The sequence below is a fragment of the Mustela erminea genome, chromosome 16 (assembly GCF_009829155.1).
Source record: "Mustela erminea isolate mMusErm1 chromosome 16, mMusErm1.Pri, whole genome shotgun sequence".
NCBI lineage: Eukaryota > Metazoa > Chordata > Mammalia > Carnivora > Mustelidae > Mustela > Mustela erminea.
This window is the reverse complement of record NC_045629.1, coordinates 30,372,406-30,391,586: the sequence shown is the minus strand read 5'-3', so window position 1 is coordinate 30,391,586 and position 19,181 is coordinate 30,372,406. Positions and strand designations below refer to the sequence as shown.

The window sequence follows — 19,181 nt, the reverse complement described above, 5'->3', positions numbered from 1 at the left end:
TGAAAATGGGATTGGTTGAGAGCTTTTTTAAAAATATAAGAACTGTATACCTAGATTTCCCTCCCCACTTTAAGAAGGTGGGTGACCTGAGCCAACTTATGCATTAGGCACAGCCAACTTATGCATTAGGCACAAGCCCATGATACTTTTGGGGACCTATGAAAATATTTTAATTTTTTTACATTCAGAGCTAAAAAGTTTCATCCAGCCTGAGTTATATGTCTTTATATAAACACAGTAATAAAGTATAATTTTTCTTTTTTTTAATTTATTTTTTATTTATTTTCAGCATAACAGTTTTCATTATTTTTTCACCACACCCAGTGCTCCATGCAATAGAGCAATCTATACTTTTAATGCCATTCCGATCAAAATTCCACCAGTATTCTTCAAAGAGCTGGAGCAAATAATCCAAAAATTTGTATGGAATCAGAAGAGACCCCGAATCGCTAAGGAAATGTTGAAAAACAAAAATAAAGCTGGGGGCATCACATTACCTGATTTCAAGCTTTATTACAAAGCTGTGATCACCAAGACAGCATGGTACTGGCATAAAAACAGACACATAGACCAGTGGAACAGAGTAGAGAGCCCAGATATGGACCCTCAACTCTATGGTCAATTAATCTTTGACAAAACAGGAAAAAATATACAGTGGAAAAAAGACAGTCTCTTCAATAAATGGTGCTGGGAAAACTGGACAGCTATATGTAGAAGAATGAAACTCGACCATTCTCTTACACTGTATACAAAGATAAACTCAAAATGGATAAAAGACCTCAACGTGAGACAGGAATCCATCAGAATCCTAGAGGAGAACATAGGCAGTAATCTCTTCGATATGAGCCACAGCAACTTCTTTCAAGATATGTCTCCAAAGGCAAAGGAAACAAAAGCGAAAATGAACTTTTGGGACTTCATCAAAATCAAAAGCTTCTGCACAGCAAAGGAAACAGTCAAAAAAACAAAGAGGAAACCCACGGAATGAGAGAAGATATTTGCAAATGACAGTACAGACAAAGGCTGATATCCAGGATCTATAACGAACTCCTCAAACTCAACACACACAAAACAGACAATCATATCTTTTATTTTTTTTATGGAGGAAGATGTTCATGAAGGCAAAAGAGAGTCATAATGTAGTCCTAGAATGACAGCCGCTCTCCCACTATGAAAAGGATAGGAAAGTTTATTTGACTTGTGGAAAAGTTGAAACTGAATTGGAGATTCAGTCATTTCATTTACCGAAGACAGGCTTATGATGCTGATAAAGGGGATAGCAAACGAAAAATCTTGTTACTAAAATGTCCAGCTCCTGGGTCTTTCACTACTTGTAATGAGTAGTCACAAACAGGCTTAATCAATTCCTATGTTAGGGTAAAGAATACAGGATTATTTTTGAGAGAACTGACAGACTCTAAAGAAAAAATTCACAACTACCCAATGAAAAAGTCATTTTGTCAAGCTATAGCCATAAAGTAATGCCCACCAGCCCACAAATCCTAGCTCTGCAGAACAGATAGCTTCTAAATCATAAAAGCTTTCACATTAATTATAAGTAGGACAAAAAAGCATTATCATGTGCCATAAGGTCTCGAATTTGAAAAAAAATGGAAAAAATGTTGAAGCAAAGATAATGCTAATGCAAGGGGCAAAAAATTTCTCTCAAAGAAAGAAAGAAAGAAAACTGATTTTAGCATTCTCAAAGAAATAAAAATAATACAACCAAAAACATAAAAAATATGTGTACATAATTTTAAAAAATATATATTTAGGCAATAAGAAAGATCCCTGGAAATTAAAAATATGATAGAAAAACATAAAATATAATAAAATATATAGAAGATAATAGAGTAAATAATAGATAATAGATAATACAGTAAATCTTCTAGAAAACAGACTAAAAATAAAGACAGTGAAGATAAAATATGAGACAATAAATGAATTAAAATAGGAAATACCATGTTTATGATGAATAGGAGACCCAAAAGATGAGACTAGAGAAATCTAAAGGAACAAACACATAAAAAACACAAAATAAATAAACTTCTAGAACTTAAAGACATGTTTTCAGACTCAACAGACCTAAGAAATACTTTAAATGCAAGAATAAAAACATCTATGTATGTAAAGGCAAACTTACATTTCATTTTTACTAATGAAATTTTAGGACTTAAAATAAAAGCTTCCAGAAAAAAAAATCAGAGTACCAAAAATCAGACTTCTCATCTGCAATACTGGAAGCTATATCAGAGATCAATGTCTTCTCAGTTTAAAAGCTATAATTTTACGTCCAGTATGTAAACTATTTCCAATTTATAATTCTTATTCAGACAGCATATCAATCATGAGATTTGGATAAAGATATCAACAGACAGGGAAAGTGTTTTAAAATTGTTCCTGTACACCATTTTTCAAGGCACTACTGGACAACAGAGTGTTTCAAAACACAAATGTAACCAAGAAGGAGGAAGATACAGATACAGTAAGGCAGGAAGGAGGTAAAAGGAATTTCCAAAAAGGGAAATATGAATCTGATAGCCATGGTGCAGGCCTCGCAAGCAGTTACTACAAACTGGAAGGGGCCAATAGGGGTATCTTCAAAAGAAGATTGTGAAACTGATGAATCAGCTTGTATGTGTTGAACTGCTGAGGAAGTTTTCATAGCTCTGGCAGAGATCTTGATAATGAATTAGTTTAGGTATCAGATTAATTCGGCAAATAGCCCAAAAAAGTAATTATTAACACCATGGAAAATAAAAGATGGGATAAGAAAGGAACTCTAGTATACTACATGGCTTAATTGTGATGAAAGTATTCGCATGTAACAGTGAAAATATTTTTTGCTGTCTTAAAATGTGGTATATTATTCCCTGCAGAGGCAGTGAATGTTTGTGTACATGATATAAGAAAACTAAATCCTCATCCTCCTAAGTCTCTTGAATATGTGTCCACTTCCTCTGATTTCTGTAACTAGTCTTTCACCTCTTTCTTGAACTTCTCTAAAAAATTACTAACTGCTTGTTCTATACCCAATCTTTCCATAGTTTGTTCTGCAGTCTACAGCAAGAGCACACTTTTCTACACACAAGTTTAGTCATATCACATTGTACCCTTAAAGGCTTCCTGAGGCCCTTAGGACAAAAACCCTAGTCTTTGTTATGGCTCTCCATGTACTACATAATTTAGATCCTTCCTACTCTCATTACTTTCTATCCCTTTTCCCTGAACTCTCTTTTCTTCACCAGCCTTTCAAAGATATCATAGAACCTTTCCTGCATGGTGATGTATCACATTCTATTCCTTCTTTTCCGAAGGCTTCTCTCCCACTTATGTCCCCAGTATTACCCACACTGAGTTGGTCCATTGTCCAACACTTCATGACTCAAGTGTCATTTTCTCAAAGATGTTTTCTGATCTTCCATACTAGAAACTACCATTATCCTAAGTAATAACCCTTTACCAATTCTTTCCAAAGCAATCTACTTAAATTTCACAGGGACAATTTTCTATTCGCATTCATATTACGTTTCTTCAAGCTACTGTTATTGAATTACATAATTAAAGTATCAAGTAAACTTGTAAAAACAAGTATAGGAACAAACTCAACTGATGTAATAAGGGCACAACTGAATGGGTGAGAACAAAAAGTGAGTGTACTAGTGAGTAGCCTGCTAGTGTTTAGCAGGCCTGGTACCTCAGCCATTATATTTTATAGAGTAATGGAAAGTGGCAGGAAATGAGGGGTGTCAGTTAAATACAGGGTTCATTCTTAAAAATTCTGTGAGGCAGGGACATGTCTGCATTGGCTTATTGATATAAAGCTATGGTCTAGCATAGTCCGCACACAAAACACAGTAGGTATTCAGCAAAGATTTTGCAAATAAATGAATGCAAAAATACATGAACACATTTGTAAACGGTCTGTTGGCTGTTGATCACATATCCTTCACATCTGCTTCACTGATATTGCCTGGAACATTTGTACTGACCTTCTTGTTCTTTGCCTTGCAAATAATTTCTACAGCACTCTGTAATTGTATTGGTAATTGTGTTGTTCAAAAAGCTCTAATCCACAAATTAAGTGTGCTTTAGAGCATGATTAAACTTTGAAAAGCAAAATTACTGAGGAAAATCCATTATTGCTATCTAAACAGTTGAACCACTTTCCAAAATATTCATAACACAAATTGTTCTTCTAAAAGGCAAAAATGAAAATTGTTCATGGTTTACAGAAAGGCTAAGTTAAATAAAAAAAAAATTTTACCAAAGCTTAATGGGGCAAAGATAATATATTCTCTGTATAACTGGGAATTTTTTTAAAAATTACTTACTTATTTGATAGAGAGAGGGCACAAGCAGGGGGAGTGGCAGAGATGGAGGGAGAAGCAGGCCCCCAGCTGATACATGGGCATTTTAAGCTTACTTTAAACATTAAATTATTTAAACTGAGAAAAAATGTGTATGGAACTTTATTTAGTAAATTCATTTTGAATAATAATGAATTAAAACTATAATTCAGAGAATTAAATTTGAGTTGATAATCACAGGTAATGCTTTAATTATACTTAGTGAGAATAAAAGGGAAAAAAACAGGCACACCTTATCAAACACAAACATAATAGGGCATACTTGATCTTTTCACTTGTTCTCTGTTTTATAATTGTTTATATTTTCTTTATTACTTTTTCAAATTACAAAGGTATTACATGTTTTCAGTGACAAGTATAACCACAGGGGGGCATATAAAAAAGTTAAGATTCTGAACACACTCCTGGATAGCCATGACTTTGATTCCTATATGTACAAACATATATCATCTATAGCTATTCAGATTTGTAGATAATACATAAAGTAGGATATGTAATATATGTATAGATTATGTTACTTTTGTAAGAATTGGATCATACTATATCCATTAATTTGAACTTTGCTTTAAATTTTTACTAAGATTATAGATCTTCCTTTAGTTCAGTATATATACATGTATTTAATACTTCTACTTATTTTTTTAATTTAAATTCAATTAGCCAACATACCAATATATCATTAGCTTCAGATGTAGAGTTCAATCATTCATCAGCTGTGTGTAACACCCAGTGCTTATCACATCAAGTACCTGCCTTAATCCCCATCCCCCAACCACCTCCCTTCCAGAAACTCTCGGTTTGTTTCCTATAGTTAAGAGTCTCTCATGGTTTTTAAATTAGTTAATACTAATTTAAATTCGTAAGTGCCTAATGCTGAAAAATGTGTTTGTTAGAACAAAAATATTTTTTCTTTATGTTCTCTATTAGAAATTCAAGATAATAATCCTTCACAAATATTTAATGTTAATGGATATGAGAGGCATTAACTTACAACACTTAATCATATTTACTCTTCCAAACATGAAAATGTCTATCAAATAATACTAGAACTTTTAATACCTCTAATTGTCACACCAAAAAACACTAAGAGGATCAATGTTTGGAAAAACTAGCTGATGTCTTACAAATTTCATTTCAAACTTCCCAGTCATATTATATTCATTTCCCCTGGTTGCACAAGTTTTGAAGAGTTTATTTTGTGCTAAGATACACTGAAAGAAGAAAATAAGAGAAAGGCGACAAGTAAATTATTTCATAGCACTAACCATAATAATGTCTATAAATTTATACCACCTACTCCACAAATATATTGGCCAATTATGCCATTTCTGCAGGGATCTCAGTCTAATAGAATTCATAGAAGAATTACAATGATAAGGTTCAGAAAAATAGAAGAATTATTTTTTCTTTTCTATCATAGTTTTATAGCAGATATGTTTTTAGCAAGTTTCATTTCCTTCTATGACAATTCATGGGGAGGAAAAATATCTTTTTTCCTCCCCATGCCAGAAGATACAGTACTCAGAATGCTTTTCATTCTGTCCTGAATTTCAAGCCTTCGAGTCTTAAAGAAGCCAGTGTAAAGAAAGACATCTTCTTTCCAGAACTTATCTTTTAAAGTTCTCATAAATAGAAATGAAGCAATAATAACGCTTTCAGAGAGCACTCATAGAATAGAAATCTTCTTCATCTGTACCTTAGCTAAGGAGGATGAATGCTCCAACCTTGAGACACCCTTTTATTTTGTTTCCATGTGGATGAACATCTCTTGGATAGAGCTACTACAAAAGAAATAGGCAAATAGCCCAAGTCATTGTCATTTAATGTAAGTGTCCATGTTGATTATATTATACCTTGAAATGGAAGCATCAGTAAAAGAAAATTCAGATGCAAATCAACAGAATTTCAACTAGTGATATATTCATTTAAAATATAAAAGTGAAATAGAAGAGCTATTGTTAGCTATAAGCAGCTTTATAAGGTCAAGTTTCTAAACAACTTTGTTCACAAAATTAGAGACCATCCCATCCACACTCACCTAGGAAATGAAAACAGCTGATTTTAACTCTGATTTTACTCTATTTAACTCTAACTGAAAAAAGGATTTATATAACCTATGAAGATTCGTAATCTGTAAATTCCTTGCTCAACCTTAAATATATGGTGAGGAAAGCAATTTTTTTCAGAAAGGATATTCTGCTCCAATCTTATTCCCCCACAAGGATCATCTATTTTTATATCAGTCACGAAAAAAGTTATACTGCAGTGCCAGAGTATTTCCCAAATCTAAGAGAATTAAAATATAATGGGATAATTTCTCATTCATATTACCTGTCTGTTGTGAATAGAGGCAGTTCTTTGTTCTGGATTGTTCTTACTCTAGATCCAGAGTAAAGAGCCCATTCTCTGGAATATTGCTGGTCCCAGTGACATAAAGCGCTCTGGAGAATCTTGTGCCAGACAGAAACTTTCATGCCTCATCTCCCCTTCACAATTCACTGGCCAAGACTAGTCACATGGCTCCATCCAGTTACAGGGTCAGGATGAGCAGTCCTGAGAGGTTAATGAATGCCTAAAAGAAAGAAAAACAAAAATGCTTTTGCTAAACAACACTAATGAATACTACAGTCCAACATGCTGTCTACTAAATACTCATGTCCTCTCTCTCCTTCAGAAAAGAAAGATGTATCCTCTCCCACCAGGGAATCAATTCCACAACCCCATCCAGGCTTGGCATCAAACTCAAACCCAGCATCTCTCTTGTAACAAGTGTGTCTAGCTCCTCTTGATCTGTAAACCAATGGACTAAAAAGTTATCTACAAATGTCAACCCAATATTCAATGGTGAAACAAGGACAGAATAACAACAATCACACAATTGTCGCAGATTTTTTAGTCAAATCTTATGGCTTATTTAACAATATAACTCTCTTTAAAACTTTGTAGGCTTTTTCCTTATTTAAGTCAGCTCCATATGTGCCATCATTTTTTAGTCATCCTTTCTTAGATTTACTATCTTTCTGTTATTGTATCACTTCCGCCCCTCTTTTTTCTCCTGCCTAAATTACAAAGTACTTAATCCTTTTAGATTTTGGTTGGAGAGTCACATGCTTAATCTCTTTTCTCTCAGTCATTTTGTTCAAATGAATATGCCTTCTGGATACCACAGCCTTATTTGGACCATTGCTCTAAGATTTTTTAATCCACTCAGATTTTTATGATGGAGGTGGCAGCCACATTTTAAATTTGAAACTTGCCACAGAATGAATTCTAACTGGTCTTTATTTGTCAAAAATTGTCTCAGTTTTACTTTTCATCAATTTTGGATGAGAATTAGCTGCCTCTTAAAAAACTCTGTGGTTAGAACTCTTAACTATTCTCTTTAATTACCACTTGCAAGTTCATTCTTTTCTTCTCTCTCTCATTTCTCTCTGTATCCCTCTTTATCTGATTTCTCTCTCTTCCTCTTTCTTCTAACCCCTCTCTGTCAAATATAGTAACTCCACATATGCTTTCACTTTTCTAGCTTACAACTTTATTTTTTTCACTTTTCTGGTTTACAACTTTATTCCCTAAAGTTACTACTTCACTTAATATATTATCTGCCTATCAGATGAATGTAGATTATGGTTTTTGCCATATATTTAATCACTAAGTAACATAAATTACCATCCTTCCAGCTTCAAATACCAGTTTCCTTACTTTCCATTTTATTTCTCCTAAATAATAGACAGACATTATAGTTATTTGGTTGTAATAACACCAGCTATTGGTAACAACATCTGTATTAGTAATATAGATTATGCTGTGATAACACATAATCCCATAATCCTAGTGACTTTATATGGTTAATTTTTTATTCATATTATATGCCCATCACATTATATGCCCATTCATATTACGTGTCCATCAAGAGTTAAATGGAAGCTCTGTTCTGGGTGTCATTACTCAACAACCCAGACTGACAAAGGAGCTACAATCTGAAATATCTCTGAGCTCTGAAGGGTCTTGGGCCAAGAGTTAAGTGCTCTGTCCCAGAAGTGATATATATTGCTTTTTCTCAGGAGTCATTGTAGAGAACTACCTATGCTACTACCTGTGCTAAATATCTGCATACTTCTATTCACGAGAAAGGTTGCCTAGGACTTCCAGTTGAGTTCAAACGCTGGGAGGTACCAGGAAGTAATTGGAAGGCAGGAGAATGAGTATCCTTTCCTCTGGGGTCATTGTGGACAGCCTGTGTTCTTCCAGTTTCCAGTCAGGTAGCCCTCTCCATTCAACTACACTCTTTAGATTGTGAAACCAGATAACCATTCCCTCCCCTTGTCCCTTCAGCCCTAGGAATAACAGATCTATCCCACTGCTGGCCCTATGGTTCTGCCTTGTCATTTATTGGTTTCTATAATCTCTGTCACAATCTAACAATAATATTTTTATTAAACATTTCTCAATTATTCTGTTTTGCCATTTTTTTTCTTCTAAGATCCTGACTATTCTACCACTCACTTAAGAGGAAGCCAGAAAGTACAATCCAACCTACTTTCCAGAAAGTAGAGGGCTATTATAAGGTTTTTACTAAGACCACTAATAACCACTAGAATGTTCTCTTCACCAAAACCCCAGATATATTTATTAGCTCGGTAATACTATAATGTCAAGAATCTGTCCCTACTATAGTGAGATTTGTCAAGCCATGCATAAAAGTAAGATCGGGACAGACAGAACAATTCTCAAATTCAATTCCTAAACAGATAACAAAGCTCATATTTATGTACAAATATCATTGACAATCACCTCTATATCTCAGTATTTAAAGTTAGTAAATATGAACCAATTCAAACTCTATCCCTAGTCTATCTCTAACCAAGCCCCTTCTTTATAAATTCTGCTCTAGAAGAATCCTTATTGCCTCCTTGACTCTGCAAACACTGAATTCTCCAGGTATATTTTGACTTGTCCTTTGGAAACCTATAAAATTCTCTCCTTACACAGCCAATTTAAATTTCCAAGTGAAAGAATTTAGTAAATCCAATTAGCCACCATTTTTATTCTTTGGACAAAGATTTTCTTACAATGTGTTTCCACTAGCTACTTTCCAATACATAGCCTGCTGTCTGTGAGCCTCATGACTTATCCTAGTACAATAAGCTACAACTAGCAGAGTTATATAAAATCATGCATAGAATTCAGTGGTTAAAGAATCACCTAGGCTGGATGAAATCTCCTTATAAGAAGTGCCTGTAGGTCGGGCATCCATCCTGAGGCTTGTCTTAATGTTATAACAAAATCTCAGTTATAAATTGAAAGAAATATTACCAAGAGTCAGTTATAGTTGGCGTATTACGCTTCATGAAATAAAATACCAGAACCAAGCAACTGAACAGAGCTGTTTTTTTTTTCCTTAAGAAAAAAATTTTTATGAGACAGAGAAATATAGAAACTAGAGGGCTATTTAAGAGAGGTGGTATTACCTAAACTAGTGATTCCTAAAATTTGGTGCCTGAACCAGCAACATCATCATCAACTTCTAGAGGACCTGTTAGAAATTCAAATTCTTGGCCTCTATCCTAGACTAATTGGATCAGAAACCTTAGAAATGGAACCCAGCACTCTCTGCTTGAATTCACCTTCTAGCTAATTCTGAAACATTCTGTGGTTAAGACCTCTTGTCCTACACCAGTGCTTCTCCAAACTAATGAACATGCAATTAATTGGGTATTCTGTTAAAATGCAGATTCTGATTCAGTGGGTCTGGGATAGGAATTGAGATTCTGCCTGTGTAACAAGCTCCCAGAAGATGTTGATGCTACTGGTCCATGGGCCACATTTTGGTGTCAAGGCTAAATTACCAGTCCTTCAGAATATAATCCATTTTGTCATTGTTAGCCCTTGTTCAGAATAAGTAATTTCCTGGTATTATTGGGACACCTGTGCACATATCCCTTTGCTGCAAAAAAGAATTTAAAATACCTTCTAAAAGGATTTTTTGGATTCAAAACATCATGCTGTTCTTACTGAATGTGCCTAACCCAACAGCAACTTTTCTGTATTCTCCAGTATACTATTCATTTTTTAGTGACTTGCTTTCCCTTAAGGAGCTACCTGTCCAATACAACCCCGTAACTTAGAATCCTAACTCTGAGGCTGATGACCACATCGTGTTGTACTCCTCCCACCAAAGCAGTTGTCTGATAACCGAGACTGCTAGAGCTTTATTCCCACTGGAGCAACCTTATGTCACCGCTGCCAGCAGGCAATTACAATCCCAGACTTTTAACTTCCTTCCTTTCCTAACCTCTCAGTTTTAGTAAAAAATGCTTAGGCAGAAAGGTGAGGTAGCTTAAACTCCTCTTCTAAAATAACTATTTCAGATAATTTTCCTCTCTGCTTCTTCCCTCTTATTGACTGGACTTTGTTCTCTCCGTAGGTGGTCAGAATGCTCCCCAAATATGCTTAGCTATACCTGGTCTCATAATTACCCTTTCTTCTCCAAAATTTCTGTTAGAAACCCAGTTCCTTCAAAATCTTTCAGTTTTCTGCCTTCAAATAGAGCTATTATGTAATATATTCTCATTAAGGCAATAGTAATTTATAATAATTTATTTTACTACCCCACCTGGAGATATTTACATTTTAATGAAAGACACCTGTAAAAGAAAATCCAACAGTTCATAAACTTTGGTGATTGTAAGAATCACCTGGGAAGTTTGTAAAAAATGCAGACTCTCAGGTATTGACTAAATCTGTTGAAATCTCTGACGTGAAGCATAGTGCTTCCATGTGAGAATTCCTTCCTGATGTTTCTCAGGAAATGTGAATGTGTTTCCCAATGCAGAGAAAAAAATCATTTAAAAAATCAGGAACACAGCAAAAGGCATTATAATTTTTTGCAAGATTTTTTAAAAAGGATTTTATGTATTTATTTGACACACAGAGAGAGATCACAGGTAGACAGAGAGGCAGGCAGAGAGAGGGGGGGAGGTAGGCTCCCCACTAAGCAGAGAGTCCAATGCGGGACTCGATCCCAGGACCCCAGAACCATGACCTGAGCCGAAGACAGACGGTTATCGCCTGAGCCACCCAGGCACCCAATATTTTGCAAGATTTAAAGCTTAACAATAGACATAAAGTCTACCCTGGTTTAAAGAAATCCACTGACTCAAGTCAAACAAAAGGAGAAAACACTGATGTTCAGAGCAAGAAGTCAAGGTCAACAATTCCAGGAACCGGTGATGTAGGAAAGATGTTAGTGTTTGAAGCCGATGGCCAAGAAGGAATTCTTGAGACATCTTTGGTGCAAAAAGCTGTTTTTTTAAAGCACTGGGACAGGACCTATGGGCAAAAAGAGCTGCTCTGGGGTCATGAGGAGTGGCCCATTAAATACTTTCAAGTTGGGAAGGGGTTAGGGATAATGTAAGCCTCCCAGATATTTTGGAAACAAGGTTTCCAGGATCCTGAGGGGCTAGCTATTGTTAGAAAAAGGTCATTTATGACTGTTTAGTAAAAACTCAGTCATGAGACTCTTCAGATGTGTATTGGTGGATCACATGCCTGGAGGATTATTGCCAACATATATCTTGGGTGCCAGAGATAAAGGTAGTTTCCAAAGCAATTTTTATATGTCAAAGTAGACTTACAGGATCCTGGGGGTGGGGCTAAGATTGCCTTTTGCCTTAGCATAGTATTAACATTGAGGCAGCTGTTTCTAGAGGAACATCACTCTGCCTGTTTCAAGGACTTGTCAATGGGCTGTAAGGAATAAGGAAATTTAATAATTTTTCTTCTGCCTTTGTTTCCCACATCAACCAGGACTAGAGAAGATAGAAGGGAACCAGCTAGTAGTTAGGTACCCAACAGTCAGTATTGCTTTGAGCTGCTGCCATATTTAGAGTGTGCATGCATGGTCCTGTCTAGTGCTAACAGTAAGTCATTCTTACAATTAATATAAATATTAATAAGTGTTCGTGTGTAATATGCTTTGTACAAATTTTATGAAGGGTATCTCAAGATAGAAGTTTTAGAAGCAAAGTTAGTCTTTTCTGAACATAATTCCCTGTACTGCTATAAATCTTGCTTAGGACATCCAGTCATTTTGTCATTTGAATACTACTCAATAATATTCCCTGGCATTTCTGGTATTTGAATATATGTTATAGGTGAATATAGATTAATGGAAGTAATACAAATATCAACCAGAAACAAACAAATACAATCAGAGCAAGCAAAGTATTTTCTAGTATAAGAAGAAAATAGTTTATATAAAGCATATGTATCCTCATGTCCAACTTGAAGAAGCTTTTGAATGCCTTCCTAACAATTTAACGAAAATCAAAAAACATTCTCTACATTCAGAATATCTGTCGAGAAAAATAAAATGACTAACATGCCAATAAATGCTTTGCAGGTTTTAAAATTTCATTTTAAAGCAATTTTAAAATATTTAATATTTGTGGTATTATCTTTCCATTTTTAATGATTTTCATATATTTATTTCATATTAACTTTCCCATATTGTAACAATATATTAATTAACAAGGAAAAATAACCATGTATTTATTAGAAAACCACTGAATTTTTTGAATAACCATATGGCAGATAATGATTCATTATATATTATTATTGTCACTCATTATTACTTAAAAGCACATGAATAAAAATGTTACCAAAAATACAGATAATTTATAATTAAGGGAAAGCAATTTCTCCACTCCCAAATTCCAAATCCTAGCAATTGGCAAACCCAGGTGGGGCACAGAAAATTGTATCTTTCACAAGCATCCCAGGTCACCCTAATATGTGCATCCTAATCTAAGTGGGCAACATGGCAGAATACTACCTAAAGCTGATGGAAACAACCAGAGTCTCGGGGACTTAAGGGAAGCAGCTAAAAGACTTACGGAGGCACTGGGGAGCGGGACTTCCTGGTTTCTGCTAACATCCTTCAAATAACACCATAGAGATTGTACCTAAATCTGACGGCTCACATATGACTTGAAGATAGTATTACCTATTTCTATGGTTAATGTAACAACAATACATCAAATCACCTTAGAATCATGCCTGTCACATAATAATTCCCTTCCTCTTGAGCCTACCATCTACCTTATTCTTCCAAGAACGCTGGCCTTTATAAGTATTTGTTAGCCACAGACTAAGCACCTTACTGTTACTCAACAAATCACTCTGTGCCTCCTAAGTATCAACAGAAGCCTGAGGGCTTGCAGGAGAATAGCAGTGGTATCCCCACAGGCAGCCATTGAGGTATGTGTTGAAGGAGACCAGAATGTCTGGGTTGCTCTGCACGTTAGAACTCAGCTCACACCTTTGTGTAAACGTGGATACTACATTCCTTATACCAGATGCCAGAACGTTTCCAGATTTCCAAAGTGATGGCTATACAAATTTGTGCTTTGAGAATTATAGTCGTAAACATAGAAAAGCATGCCCATAAACGGTAGTTTAGGACTCTTGTTTGCTTTATATTCTACATTAATTGACTTAACCGAATGATTTATGTTTATGTAAACTGTAATTTCAACAGGATGTTAAAAAGTTTCCAAGAGAATGTATTAAATAAACTAGCTTCGTTATGAAACACTGCAAAACACGAAGCATTTTAATCTCAAAAATTTTATCTCTGTAAGTCAGTATATGACTTTTCCTCTATATAATTTCTAGGAAAGTAGGCAGTAACTGTACTGTACTTGTAAGCTGTAACTTAAAAGTAACTGTAACTGTAAGCTAAGTTGCATTAATCACTATATATTCCTTATTTAGGAGTCAGTTAAAAGAAATAGATGATCTTAGAAAAAGAATTAAATATATATTTCCACATCTAATCAGTGTGTTGGCCTGGCTCTTAGAGCACTTCATATCTCACAGACATGATTCACTAATGTTTTGAATCAGGCTACATCTTTACTTCCTAATACATACATATTTTAAAATATTTGCAACATTTTATTCTTTTGGGAGAGATAAATGTCTGCAAATGATGGCTATGTTGATTTAGCATTTCCAAAGTTAAAATTCGAGCTAGCTACATGTGGATTTATTTTCGTAATTGTATATCACAGCTTCTTTCTTTTTATGGAAGACAGAATCTTTTTTAAGTTTATTTCTTCTTAATAACTGCTACCCCCAATGTGGGGCTTGAACTCACAACTCTGAGATCAAGACCTGGGTTGAGATCAAGAGACCAGGCACTTAACTGACTGAGCCACACAGATTCCCCTACAGAGGACAACTTTTACTCAGCTTTCATGTCAGTGTGCCTGAACCCTTGCCTGTGCCTTGTGCTCTGGAGATACTCAGTAAATATGTGACGCATAAAAAAATTCATCCTTAGGGTTCTGGGAAAGTGCTTATAGTTTCCTCTGCAACCATTCTAGTGTCTCTTACTACTGACCTGTGGGGAAGTTTTTCCTTGCGTATGACATAACTCACTCCCACAGTGATGAAACATTGTTTGTCCTTGCTTTGGTCACTAAACTTCTCCAGGTTATATATGACACACCCTTCACTTTATCCTCAAAGTGTCTCAAGTGAGGCCCAGAATGGAGGGATTAGATGTTCAAGTACAAATGAGTCAGCACAGGGCAGAGCTGTTGTCCAGGGCATTACTGAGTGCTGAGTTGGAATCCAACAAGAGTTGAATCAATGTGGGGTGATTTTCGTGAATATAAAGAATTACATTCATCAGTGAAGCAACTGGTTATCATACATAGGCTTTTTGGTTTTTTTACAGACTTTTTTGCTCTTTGACACTTAAAATATTAAGGTATGAGGTATATACAGTAAAATTCACTCCGGTTCATAATGTATAATTCTGCAGTTTCTGACAAACACACTACCAAGTAACCACTGCTACAATCAAAACATAAAACAGCTCCTTCACTCCAAAAAACTCCCTTGTGACCCTTAGTAGTCAACCCCTCCACCAGCTCCTAGTCCCTTGCAACAACTGTTTTATCTCCTTATAGTTCTGCCTTTTCAAGAATATTATAAAAATGATTTGATTCCAGATTTTGATTTGATTTTATCTGATTCCGGATTCTTTCACTTAGTAGAATGCATATAAGAGTTATCCATGTTGTGTGTAGTTCATACATTACTGAGTAGTAATTTTATTTCTTTGTATGGATGTACCAGATTTGTTTATGCATTCTCCAGCTGAAGGATATTTGGGCGATTCCCAATTTGGAGCAATTATAAATAAAGCCACTATAAATATTTGTGCACAGATTTTTGTGAGAGCGCAGAATTTCATTATGCTTGTATAAATACCTAGGAATGAGATGGCTGGGTCTTATGGTAACTAACATTGTGAGTCTACCAGAGTGTTTTCTAAAATATCTGTATCATTTTACATCCCCAGAAGCAGTGTATGAAATTTCCAGTTGCACCACATCCTAACCTGCACTTGGGATGGTCAGTCTTTTAAATGTTAAACCTTCTAGTAGGTTAGCATCTCAGTGGTGTTTTTACCATTTCCCTAATGGCTAATGATACAGAGCTTTACTTTCATGTTTATTTGAGATTTGCATATCTTCTCTGAGGAAGTATCTACTTAAATCTTTTATCCCCAGTCACCTGGGTGACTCATTGGGTTAAGCACTTCTCTTTTGGTTCACATAGTGACCCTAAGGTCCCAGGATCAAATCCCACATTGGGCTCCCTGCTCATCAGGGAACTGGCTTCTCCTTCTCCTCCCTGCTCCTGCTCTCTCTCACTATCTCTGTTTCTCTCTCTCTCCCCAATAAATAAATAAAAATCTTTTAAAATAATAAAATAAAAAATAAATCTTTTATCCATTTTGTATGGGGCTTTGTCTTACTGTCCCAATAAATAAATAAAAATCTTAAAAAAAAATAAAAATAAATCTTCTATCCATTTTGTACGGGGCTTTTTTAGTCTTACTGGGTTTTGAGATTTTTTAAAAAACATATTCTGCATACATACGAGTTCTTCTATATGTGATTTGCAGATTTGTTCTCCCAGTTCATTCTCTTAACAATGTCTTTTGAAAGGGAGAAATTCTTAATTTTGATGAAATACAATTTATTGTTTTTTCATTTATGGTTCATACGTTTGGTGTCATAGCTAAGAAATCCCTGTTATATCAGTTTCAGGTGTACAAAATAGTGATTCACCAATTTCATATATTACTCAGTGCTTGTCAAAATAAATAAATGTACTCTGAATCCCCTTCACTATACCTATTTCACCCACTTCCCCTGTGTTAACCATCAGCCTGTTCTCTATAACCAAGAGTCTGTTTCTTGTTTTGTCTCTTTCTCTCTCTCTCCTTCTCCCCTCTGTTTTTACTTTGCTCATTTGTTCTGTTTCTTAAATTCTACATATGACTGAAGTCATATGGTATTTGTCTTTCTCTGACTTATTTTGCTTAGCATTATATTCTCTAGCTCCATCCATGTTGTTGCAGATGTGATTGCTACTTTTAAAAATGTAGTCACAATTGGGAAACTATAATTATTTCAGTCAAGTTGCTAATGTTTTATTTTGTTTTTAATACATAAAGATCTCATAAAATAAGCTTGGAACTGTTCTTTCCTCTTTTATTTTTTGGAGGAGTTTGAGAATGATTGATATTACAGTTCTTCTTTAAATATTTGATAGAATTCACCAGTGAAGTCACCAGGTCCTGGACTTTAGTTTGTTGGTTTTTGATTACTTATTCAATCTCCTTACTAGTAATTGGCCTGTTCAAATTTTCTATTTCTTCATGATACAATGGTGGTAAGTTGTATGTTTCTAGGAAATTATTCATTCTTCTAGATTGCTCCAATTTGTTGACTTAATTTTATGATAGCTTCTTATGATCCTTTGTATTTATGTAGTGTCAGTTACAATGTCTCCTCTTTTTTTACTTACTTGAGTCATCTTTTTATTTTTCTTGGTAAGTGCAGCTAAGAGTTTGTCTATTTTGTTTATTTAAAAAAAAAAGCTTTTAGTTTCATGGATATTTTCTAATGTCTTTTTAGTTTCTATTTCTTTGTTATTTCCTTCCTCTTCCTAACTTTGGGTTTGTTTGCTCTTAGTTGTTTGAGATATAAATGTTGTTTATTTGAGATTGTTTTTCTTAATATAGGCACTTATCACTATAAACTTTCCTCTTAAAACCGCTTTTGCTGCATCCCATAAGTTTTGTTATACTCTGTTTCAATTTTCATTTGTCTCAAGATATTTTTATATTTCTGACTTTTACCCACTTGCTGTTTAGTAACATATTCTTTAATCTCTACATATTCATGAATTTTCCAATTTCCTTTGTGTAACTGATTTCTAGTTTCACACCGCTATGCTTGGAAAATGTGCTTGATATGACTTCAATCTTTTTTAAATTTATTAAGACTTGTTTTGTGGATTAACATATGATGTACATGAAGAATGTTTCATGTGAGCTTGAGAAAAATGTGTATTGTGCTTCTTTTGAGTGGAATATTCTATATACATCTGTTAGGCCCGGATGGTCTAGCATGTAGTTTAAATCCAATGTTTTCTTACTGATTTCCATCCAAATGATTTATCCATTATTGAAAGTGGATATTGAAATACCCTCCTATTATTCTATTGGTATTTTTCCTTTCAGATCTGTTAATATTTGCTATATATATTTAGGTGTTCCTATGTTGAGTCTTATAAATATTTGTCGCCCTCGGCCCGCAAGGACGACAATGAGCCTGGTATAGTGTTAATGCTTCATTTCCGTTTATTTAATCAACTTCCTTAGCTTATATACAGCAGGGTGACCAATAAGGGGTCAAGCAATGGGGAGAGCCAATGAGAGTCCTGTTACTATGCTGATTAAATTTGATACAGCCAATAACTATGTCCTCCTTTAGGCGGGCTTCACCAGAAAGTTCATTGTATACTTGCAGCGTACTTTGCTAGCAGTGAGCCAAGCACCTTCTTGTAATCGCGGGGACTTCCCCGGCCGGAGGCAGTCCCCGACAAATATTTACAATGTTATATACTTTTGATGAATAGACCACTTTATCATAATATGATGCTTTTGTCTCTTGTTACAGTTTGGCTTAAAGTCTATTTGTCTGATATAAGTATAATGACCCTTGCTGTTTTTTGGTTTCCATTTGGATGGAATATCTTTTCTCATCTCTTCACTTTCAGTTTATGTGTTTCTTTAACACTAAAGTGAGTTTCTGGTAGGTAACATATACTTGGTTCCTTTTTTTTTTTAATCCATTTAGTCAGTTATGTCTTTTTTTTTTTACGTTTTTGTTTATTTATTAATTTTGAGAGAGATGGAGAATGTGAGGAGGGGTAGGGGTAAAGAGAGAGAGAGAATTTCAAGCAGGCTCCATGCTCAGTGTCAAGCCCAATGCAGGACTCAATCTCAGTACCCCAAGATTAAAACCTGAGTTGAAATCAAAAGTCAGAAGCTTAGCTGACTGAGTCATCCAGGCACCCCTCTGTGTCTTCTGATGAGAGAATTTAGTCCATTTCTGTTTCAAGTTATTATTGACATGTGTGAACTTCCTGTTGCCATTTTATTAATTGTTTTCTCACTGCTCTGTAATTCCTTTCTTCCTCTCTTGCTCTCTTTCTTTGTGATTTGATGAATTTCTACAGTGGTATGCTTTTTCCTGGTGGAGGGTAGGGGGAGACACAAGAGCCGTCCTCATAATAAATCACAATGTTAAATGTTACATTTACTTCAAGATTTTATTTTGTAAAGCCACTCTTTTTTTTCTTAACTTATTTTTTATTTATTTTCAGCATAACAGTACTCATTATTTTTGCACCACACCCAGTGCTCCATGCAATCCA

At 34.9% G+C, this 19,181-nt stretch overlaps 1 long non-coding RNA gene across 1 annotated transcript in view; it reads right to left on the bottom strand.

Annotated features, from left to right (window-relative positions):
* LOC116575414 overlaps positions 1-19,181 on the bottom strand; it is a 46,721-nt gene that overhangs the window by 14,204 nt on the left and 13,336 nt on the right. Inside the window, exon 2 of the long non-coding RNA XR_004279762.1 lies at positions 6,702-6,942. This is a non-coding gene — a long non-coding RNA (uncharacterized LOC116575414). The remainder of the gene's footprint in view (positions 1-6,701; positions 6,943-19,181) is intronic.